Source organism: Monodelphis domestica, chromosome 4 (assembly GCF_027887165.1).
Source record: "Monodelphis domestica isolate mMonDom1 chromosome 4, mMonDom1.pri, whole genome shotgun sequence".
NCBI classification, from domain to species: domain Eukaryota; kingdom Metazoa; phylum Chordata; class Mammalia; order Didelphimorphia; family Didelphidae; genus Monodelphis; species Monodelphis domestica.
The window spans coordinates 369143605-369153056 of record NC_077230.1 but is presented as its reverse complement, the minus strand read 5'-3'; the positions used below and the strand labels follow the sequence as shown (position 1 = coordinate 369153056).

Sequence of the window (9452 nt, the reverse complement as noted above, 5' to 3'; positions counted from 1 at the left end):
GATGGTGAAAGAGTGAGGAGTTGAGGATGAATCTTAGGTCCTGAGCCTGAGGGCCTGGGATCTGAAGATAATGTAAAAACAATAACTAACATCCAGCATTTTTTAAACCCAGGTATCATCCACTGTGCTAAATGCTGGGGAGGAAAGTGGTTCAAGGCTAAATATGGTGGTCCTTCCCACCCTTCCCAAAACCAATGTGGTCCTTCCTATGTAGATGCTACAACTTAGTGAGAGAGAAAAGATCCGAACATAAATACCTATCTGCTCCTGTTCTTCTGCCTGGAATGCCCACCTTCATCTCTTCCTGTTAAGTTCTTATTTTCCAATTGCCCTAGCTTTTGATTCCTATCTGGTGGGTACACCTTCTGTATCCTTTGATAGTTACTCCACAGGTCTGATCAGGTCGTTCCTTTCCTACTCAAAAATCTTCTGTGGCTCCACCTTGCATGTAAAGCAAAATAAAAACTTGCCCAGCTTGACATTGGCGCTCCATTATTAGCTCCAACCGTCCCTCCAAGCCAATGGACACAAGGATCCAACTAATTTTAAAAGTAGCCTTTTCTCCACTACCATCAAAATCAGCAAGTTTGTATGTATTTTTAAACAACTAATACTTCAATAGTCTCTGGTTTCATGAATAGGGTACAATCTGTGGCCAAAAAAAAAGGTCTTCACTTGATTAGTCACCCTTCAACCATCAATACTGGCCCTCAGAAGATAGATAAACTACCCTGGACTCCTTTTTCTAGCCATTTTGTGGGGGTAGGATCTTGTAACGCCTGTGTTTCACTGACAGCTTTTTAAAATCTATGGTCACCTTTATCTCTTAGTTAGATATTACAGTAGGACTCTACTGGAGGAAATGGCTAATAAAACACAAAATTCACTTTGACAGGCATTAAGCCCTGGGTACCAGTCAGTGATTGGTAAGCAGGTGTTGTGGTTTGTCATTTATTATCAAAGAAAACCAGTGACATAATAGGGTGATGTCGTGACTCCTGATGAATTGGATTTAAATGAAGCACTTGCACAAAGTCATTAGCCTCATTCTTTCAGTCACTGAAGGCCAGTGGCAAGACAAAAGTCAGGATAGCTGGCGATGGCCTGGGATGCAGTGGATGAACGTGGCATCCTCCATGTCTAACCAAGTTCTAGGTGCTGCATAGCACCTGCTTAAGCTGCCTTTGTGGCTATTGGAACAAATTGTTCTCCTTGGCTGGTTCTACCGGGGGAAAGTCTTTTGCTGGAACTACACCCCTAACTCACCAACAGGTTTGAGGCCCTTTGGTTACCCTCAAACTGGTTTAGCTCATCTGTGCAGAGGTGGCCTCTGGGCATGCTACAGCTTCTTGGAGTCATGGGGGAGCAAGGCCTCACACCAGAGGTGCTCATTCTTTCTGAACACCCCAATAAACAGGTACACAAACATAAAAACCTTATCTTTGCTTATTTCAGAGCCTAAATGTAAATGAAGATTTGATAAGCGGCACATGATCATTTCTGCATTCCCTATTCTCACCAGAGCACAGAGTCACAGACTCATAGATTTAGAGCAATTTTAAGCAATCTGAAGACCCATCAAGTCCAATCCCTTCATTTTACAAAATAGGAAATCAAGGCACAGAGATTAGTGATTTAAGATCACAGTGTAGTAAGTGCTTGAGGCAGAATTTGAACCCAGATCTTCCTGTCACCAGGTTCAGTGTCCCATCCACCAGACATGCCCTGATGCTTCTGGCTGTGAGAGGCTGTGTTGTAGTGGGCTTGGGGCCGAATTTGGAGTTAGAAAAACCACAGCCACTTACTAGCTGTGCAGCTAGAAGTGTGTGGGGACTGGCTCGCTCTTCCTTTCATTGACACAGGGAATTAATTCTCTCATGAGGAAATTCCTACTGATGCCCGTAGAGTCTTTTTCTGCAACTTAGTCTTAGAGAATTCCTCAAAAATGCACCCCAAAGCTAAGGGACCCCTCACAGATCACACAGCTTATCCACTTGTAGTAACACCCACCTCACAAGGTCGTAGTGAGAATCAGATGAAATAGCATTTTGCTAAGCAAGTGTTTATAAACATTAGCCACTGCTGAAGGAAGCGGCCCGCCCACTGAGGCACAGGGGCCCCTTGGCTTCCCTCCAAGGTTCTCCCTCCTCCAAAACCCTTTCCGCTGGATCTCCTTTGTGGAGCCTGGGAACTGACCTTTAATGGTCTCGCTTACAGTTCCGGGGGAGTCGCTGAGTAAAACTCCTCCCGAATCCTAGCAAACCCAACGTGGGCCCGAGTAAGGGCCGGAGACAGGAAATTAAGAGTAGCTGGCGGCCGGACCTCTACTCCCTCCTTCCCGCAAATGATTCCGTTACAAACGAGCCCAAAGAGCTTCCATCCCGTAAATAACCCGCCGAGGCATGGCCCAAGAGCCTCTCTTCTAACTGCGAAGCTCGGGAAATCTGTTCCTAGACTTCGCGGGGGCGCGCCGCTTTGCTGGGCTCCGCCCAGTGGCCAATCAGCTACCGAGAGCTTTGGTCGAAGCCCGCTTTCTGGACGTGTGGATGCCTTACACTCGCCACTGGAGTACCTGCACTAGCACAAGCTCCACCCCCAGGGCCCTAGAAGGAGGCTGCTGGCGAGGTGGGCGCACACCTAGGCGCCCGCGGGAGCCGGGGAATAGGGAAACCATCGATCGTAGGCGCCGCTAACCGCAGCTTCCCCGCCCCGCCTGCGAGGAAGCAAAGATGTGCCTCCCGCTCTGCGGAGAGGAGAAGGGATGGGCGCGGACCTGGGCTTCCCCCGGAGGAGGCTCCACCCCAGCGTGTCCCTTCAGCCCCGCGCCTGGGACTTCTCGGCCATCTCCTCACCGAAACATCGCCCTTGTCTTCAGCGTCCACTCCTGGATCTGTGACCATTTCCAGCCCCTCGGAGCCGCTGGAACTACAAATGGCGTCCGCCTGGCTCTCCCTCAGCTCCTTGCTGGCTCTTTCCTCCGGCAGTGGGAGCGTTAAAAGGCGAAGACTTCACAGCCGGGCACGTTTTATGGGTTTGCTTTCACAGTGAAGGAACTTCCTTCTCCTTCTCCATCCTCCCTCTTCCTTCCATGTTCTTCACTTTCCCCTCGTCTTCCCCCTTCCTTTTCTTTCTTCCCTCTATCCCATTCCTCTCCTTCCCACTTCCTTTTCCCCTTTCTTCTTCAGTTTCTTCATCGTACCCCATTCTATTTCCTCTCCTTTTCCTTTCTTCCTTTCCTTCTCTCCTCCCTTCTTTCTCTCTCCCTTAGTTTCTTTCCTTTCTCCCTTCTTTTATTTCTCCCCTTCCATCTCCCTTTCCTTCATTCTTCCTTCATACACTTCCTTTCTTCTTTTCTTCCCCTTTTCTCTTCTCCCCTCCTTTTCCTCGCCCACCCTTCTTGCTCCTCATCCTTTTAGCATGCTTTCTTCTGCCCTTCTCTCTCCTTCCCTCCTCTGTCTTTATCTCTCCCTTCCTCTCTTCTTCCTTCTTTCCCATCTCGCATCTCCTATGATGCAGGAAAAAAAAACAAACCATGATGCCCCACTCCCTTACAGCCTGCTCCCTGGGTGCTATTGCTTTAGCATTCTGAGAGCTATTCTGTTTGCCTCATCTTGGATGATTCCACAGAATGCACCCCTTTTGCTCCTTGGTGAGAGGAATAAAAGGCGTTTGATGAGCTGGGCAAAGGCCAGGAACACTTCAGAAAAGAGATACTTGATTCTAGACACTAACCAGGAGCTTCACCTCTCTACCCCCTCTTCATTCTAGCAAACTCCACAGAAGCTGGGAAGGTGTGTCAATAGAGCATATTGATTTCAAGGCAGTCTTGTTAGGAGTTGGCTCGTTTTTTAACCTGTCTTTCACCATGGATTTTTCAGGGAAACTAGGAAGAATACTGAAGGTTTGGGGCTTTACCTTCATCTTTTCCGCTGATGCAGTGGAAGTGGAGGACTTGGAATCAGGAAACTTAAGTTCAAGGCTGGACTCTGCCACTTTACCTAAATTTGTGACCTTGAGTAAATCACTTACCTTCCTTAGGTCTGGTTTTTCTTCACCTGTAAAATAGAGATGATATTTCATGATCTGAGAGACGGTGTGCTTTAATGGAAAGTGTACTAGATTTGGGGGCTGTTGCCTAGGTGAAAGTGCCTTTCTACTGCCAATCCTCATCCTTACCTGGCTTTGTTCAGTCCTTCCACATCCCTCCCCTGTTTACCCCTCTCATTGTTCTATGGCTAAATAACTATCCCTTTGCTCAGCATTCCTTCCCAAATCAGATGTTGCTGAAGCTGTCACATCACTTTCCAGTCCCTTTAATGTTGTCTACTCCTCCTCTCATACATAAGACTTAAAGATGCCTGTTTACTTTTTCCCATTGTTCCTGAGACACCTTTAAGCAATTTCTTCTGTTTTAAGAGCATCTGATCCTCCACACCCCCAATCTCGCTTTTATCTATCCATCTCTAACTCACTCTCCTTTAAAATAACTTCAACTTCATAGCTGACAACATAGTTTAATGGAAGGAACCCTAGTCTTGGTACTTGAAATTTACTCCCTGTGTGACAGTGGTATAAGGGAAAGAAGGTCAAATTTGAAGCAAGAAGACCTGTGTTCAAATCCTGCCTTTTCCACTTTCCAACCTTGTAGAAAATAATAGATTTGTTTGCTTATTGTCTCCTCTATTAGATTATGAACTCCTCAGAGGCAGAGACTCTTGCCTTTTTTTGTATTCCCAACTTTTACCACAGTGCCTGACACAGAGCAGGTACTTAAAAATTGTTTGTTGACTGCATGGCTGACTTTGTGAGCCTGAGCAAATCATTTTACTTCCATGAGTTTCAGTTTCCTCATGAGAGGGGTCCCTTACAGGTCTAAATCTATGATATTAAGTTACTTCACTGCTTAGTCATAATTTACTCATCTTTAAAACTGGAATCATACTTATATCCTAGGATTGTTGTGAGGTAAATCTTATGTAAATCTTAACATTTTAGATAAATGTCATCTATTATTCCTTTCTACCTCAATCCCTGGCTTCATTTTCCTTGTCTTCAGTATTCACTATTCCCTTCTAATACCTTTGCCTTCTAGTTCACCTCAATTTCCATTCTCCGCTGTGCTTTAATGACTCGGTTTGTTGCAGAGTTTTGGGGACTTAGTAAACTTTTGCAAAATCCTAATCCTAAAATCAATGATCCTAAAAAAAAAAAATAGGCCTTTAATGACACTAATGCATTGCTGGTGGATTGTGAATTGATCCAACCAACCAGTAAAGCAATTTGGAACTATGCTCAAAGGGCTTGAAAAGACTGCCTGCCCTTTGATCCAGCCATAGCACTGCTGAGTTTGTACCTCAGAGAGAGAAAAAAAATGGGAAAGGATCTGTTTCTACAAAAAATATTTCTAGCTGTGCTTTTTGTGGTGGCAAAAAATTGGAAAGTGAGGGGATGCCCCTCAATTGGGGGATGGCTGGACAAATTGTGGTATCTGATGGTGATGGGATACTACTGTGATATAAGGAATGATGAGTTGATGGATTTCTTTAAGAACTAGAAAGACCTCAGAAGTGACGTGGAGTGAAATGAGCGGAACAAGGAGAACATTATACACAGTAACTGGAACATTGTGGGACAATCATTATGTAATAATAGACTTTGCTACTAATAGCAATGCCATGATCCAGGACGATCCAGAGGGGTTTATGAGAAACAATATCCTCATCGAGAGAAAGAACTGTGGGAGTAGAAATCCAGAAGAAAACATATGGTTCATCATTTGTTTACATGGGTATATGATTTGGGGTTTGGGTTTTACAAGATTGCTCTATTACAAAAATGAATAATAAGTAAATAGGTTTAGATAGCCCAGTAGAATTGCTTGTCAATTCTGGAAGGGGGAGAGAGAGACAACATGAATCTTGTAACCATGGAAAAAAATTTTTACTTAAAATTTTAAATGAAAAATAAATAAAGTCCCTGTTTAAAAAAAAAAGGCCCTTAATGACCATGGTAATCTTGTGTTCAGTAAGTGCAAAGATCCAAAGTTTTGGGAGAACTCACTATTTGAAAAAAACTGCTTGGAAAATTGGAAAACAATATGGCAGAAACTAGGCATAAATCAATATCTGATGTCATACATTAAGATACAGTCAAAATAGATAAGTTAATTTAGAAATAAAGGGTGATATCTTAAATTAGAACACGGAAGTTGAAGGCATGTCTGCCCTGGGAAATGGATGAAAAGTTATAGTATATGGTTGTAATGGAATACTATTACACCATAAGAAATGATGAACAGGATGACGTCAGAGAAATCTGGAATGAGTTATATGAACAAATGTGAAGTGAACAGAACCAGGAGAATAGTATATACAGTAACAGAAATATTGTATAATGATCAACTGTGAAGAACTAAACTATTATCAGCCAAACAAGGTCCCAAGATAACCACCAGGGAATCAGGACAAAAAATGCTACTCAAAACCAAAGAAGGAACTTTTGGAATCTGATTACAGATTAGAGCATGCAATCTTTCACTTTATTTCTTCATTTTTATTATATATGTGATATGTATCCTCTGTTATGGCATAGGGAATATGGAAATATATATTGCATAAAAGCACTAGTATAACCTATAACAGACCATTTGCCTCCTTGGAGAGGGGGGAATAGGGAAGAGAATCTGATTCATAAAATTGTAAAAAATTGTTTCTACGTGTATTTGGGGGGAAAAGCTTTTTTAAATGGGCCTTTATTACAAATGTGACTTAACACACACAAGGCAAGACTTAAGAGTTAAGGAATCAGGGGCAGTTAGGTGACTCAATGGATAGAGAGCCTAGATAGAGGCCTAGAGTTGGGAGATCCTGAATTCAATTCTGGCCTCAGATACTTCCTAGCTCTGTGACCCTGGGCAAGTCACTTAACCCCAACCCCTTACCACTCTTCCACCTTGGAACAAATATTTAGTATTGTTTCTAAGGCAGAAAGTAAGGGTTAGGGTTAGGATTAAGACTTAAGGAAACACCTGTGGGTGGGAAAATGGGGTGGGTATGCTTTTTTAAATTTTTATTTGTTTTTTAAAATTTGATCAATTTCAAACATTATTCCCTGGTTACAAAAATAATTTTCTATTCCTCCTTCCCCTGCCATAGCCGACACAATTCCACTGGGTATTATATGTGTGCTTGACCAGAATCCATTTCCATATTGTTTGTATTTGTACTAGGACAGCGGTTCTCAACCTCTCAATTTGTAGCAATGAGAATGCATAAATGCATATCAGGTATTTACATTCCGAATCATAACTGTAGCAAAATTAAAGTTTTGAAGTAGCCACCAAAATAATTTTTTGGTTTGGGGTCACTGCAACATGAGGAACTGTTTTGTGGGGTCACAGCATTAGAAAGGTTGAGAACCACTGGACTAGGATGTTCATTCAGAGTCTACATTCCCAATCTTATCCCCCTCGACCCATGTGATCAAACAGTTGTTTTTCTTCTGTGTTTTTACTCCCACAGTGTTTCCTCTGAATGTGGATAGTGTTCTTTCTCATACATCCCTCCGAGTTGTTCAGGATCATTGCATTGCCACTAATGGAGAAGTCCATTACATTTGATTGTGCCACAGAGTATCAGTCTCTGTGTACAATGTTCTCCTGGTTCTGCTCCTCTCACTCTGCATCACTTCCTAGAAGTTGTTCCAGTTCCCATGGAATTCCTCCACTTTATTGTTCCTTTGAGCACAATAGAATTCCATCATCAACAGATACCACAATTTGTTCAGCCATTCCTCAACTGAAAGGCGGCCCCTTATTTTCCATTTTTTTTGCCACCACAAAGTGTGCAGCTATGAATATTCTTGTACATGTCTTTTTCCTTATTATCTCTTTGGGGTACAAGCCCAGCAGTGCAATGGCTGGATCAAAGGGCAGACAGTCTTTTAGTGCCCTTTGGACTGGGTATACTTTTGTTAGAAGAGTTCTTTCCTTTTTCAATGGGAGGGGGTGGCAAAGAATGAAAGGAAGATGGTAATTAGTGATAAGCTTGCCAAAAAAAGAGACTGAAGTATGTTTCTTATTTGCAGGATTGTGTAGGGTTTTGTTTTCTTTCTTTTTTTTTATGTTTTACAATTATTTTGGGGGGGGGGGATTTTTATTTAATTAATTTAAAATATTTTTCCATGGTTACATGATTCATGTTCTTTTCCCTCCTCTCCCCCCACTCTTCCCTTAGCCAATGTGCAATTCCACTAAGTTTTACATGTGTCCTTGATCAGAACCTATTTCCATGATGTTGATGTTTGCACTACGGTGATCATTTAGAGTCTACATCCCCAGTCATATCCCCATCAACCCATGTGATCAAGCAGTTGTTTTTCTTCTGTGCTTCTGCTTCCACAGTTCTTTCTCTGGATGTGGATAGCATCTTTTTCATAAGTCCCTCAGAATTGTCCTGGATCATTGCATTGCTGCTAGTAGAGAAGTCCATTACATTTGATTGTGTCACAGTGTATCAGTGTTCTGATTCTGCTCCTTTCACTCTGCATCACTTCCTGGAGGTCATTCCAGTTCACACAGAATTCCTCCAGTTCATTATTAGGGTTTTGTTTTCTGATCCATTCTTTTAGTCTTCTGTTCTCCCCCTGGACTGTACTCCAAGCTCTACCTAGTACGTTTCCATTGGCTTTATCTTACTTGGCCCTTCGACCAAGTTTACATCTCAGTTGTAGATGTTTTATTCAGTATCCCCTTTCCCTAACAGCTCCTCTTTGTTTAATTTCCTACTCTCCCCAATGAAAGTTCCTTGAAGGAAGGGAATCTCCTTTGCTGTAAACTATATTGCCATAAAGATAAATAGGAAATATGTAAGGAACTATGGAAGGATACCTAGGAAAAAATGGAGAATGAAAATGAAAATAACATCTGTACATTGACTACAACTACATTTTTTAGAAAGAAGATACAAAACCAGAAATACTAGAACGTGGGGTAGACCTGGAAGGAAGAAAAGCATGTTTTGGTTTATAAATTCATTTTACTCCTTAGTTTACACATTTATTTGATTGCTTTTATTCATAGCTATTGAATTTGTAATAATTTCTTTTAAATGTGTTGTAATTCCCTCTGTGTAAGGTACAATATTTTATATACCCCTAGTAAAGGAATCTGTAAATGTATAGGCTCCATGTAGAATGATTCATTGGGGAGACCTGATGTGTTCATATCCTAGAAAACCCGGGTGAGGAGATTTAACATGCTGGTCTTCCAAGGAATCATAGGGGGGATTGTGTGAAGGAAACTTACCCCACTGCCCCACATGCAGGTGACGTCAACTCCTGTGGACTATCTGCAGCAAGCTTGAACTCGATTGTGTGAAGGAAATCATTGAGTGAATTGGATCACAAAGATAGAATGGCAGTCAGAAAAAGGCAACAAGAGAGTCAAGAGATCA

General features: G+C 42.3%; 1 long non-coding RNA gene across 1 annotated transcript; it reads left to right on the top strand.

Moving 5' to 3' along the window:
* The first annotated feature begins 1211 nt into the window (after nucleotides 1–1211).
* LOC130453864 (uncharacterized) lies at nucleotides 1212–9177 on the top strand. The gene is made up of 2 exons (XR_008911491.1): nucleotides 1212–3791; nucleotides 3879–9177. It is a non-coding gene; the product is annotated as an uncharacterized LOC130453864 (long non-coding RNA).
* Nucleotides 9178–9452: the final 275 nt, after the last annotated feature.